The sequence below is a fragment of the Etheostoma spectabile genome, chromosome 4, assembly GCF_008692095.1.
Source record: "Etheostoma spectabile isolate EspeVRDwgs_2016 chromosome 4, UIUC_Espe_1.0, whole genome shotgun sequence".
NCBI lineage: Eukaryota > Metazoa > Chordata > Actinopteri > Perciformes > Percidae > Etheostoma > Etheostoma spectabile.
The window spans coordinates 8,330,959-8,331,603 of NC_045736.1; the positions used below are offsets into that span (position 1 = coordinate 8,330,959).

Sequence of the window (645 nt, forward strand, 5' to 3'; positions counted from 1 at the left end):
CTGGCCAGTCTTGATAATGACCCCCCCCACCCTCCCTGTAAATTATGCCTATGTATAGTGACATGATGAGCAGAATTGTTACAGATCAGACAGTATATCAGTATGCAGATGGGTGTGTTTTGGAAGTGACGGATCGTATTGTCTATGTGTTTTCTTATCTGGCAAGTTGCATAGTAACTAAATAAATCAGGCATACACAACAATTCCTCTTGTCTTCCTTTACATGACCCACTTTTCCAGACAGCTCAGCCGGGTTCACGTCACACTTACCTGGATCGCTTCACCGTGATGCTCACTCTTTTCTGCTTCTGCAGAGAAACCAACATTAAGATGAACAAGTTGATAGCCTTTTAAGAGACCTCTCTGCATTGTGACAAAGCAGCTGTAAAAGATCTGCTATATTCACATTAGTCTCACCTTAATAAAAAAAAGAAAAATGGATTGATATTAATATGACCTGATTGATGCCTCACTGGTGTTTAGTTTGTGCAAAGTGAAAAACGACGTGTGACCACAGAGACATAAGCTAACAAATCTAATGACCACCTGTCTCAATGTCATTAATCTTTAGATATCCCATTACTCTTAGCCAAAGGCAGAGGAAATGAAGAGGGTTTGTGTGTGTGTGTGTGTGTGTGTGTGTGT

The 645-nt window shown here is 40.6% G+C and overlaps 1 protein-coding gene across 1 annotated transcript in view; it reads left to right on the forward strand.

Moving 5' to 3' along the window:
* Positions 1 to 645, forward strand: part of arhgap40 (Rho GTPase activating protein 40) — a gene marked incomplete at its 3' end in the record, with an annotated part of 17,814 nt that overhangs the window by 13,110 nt on the left and 4,059 nt on the right.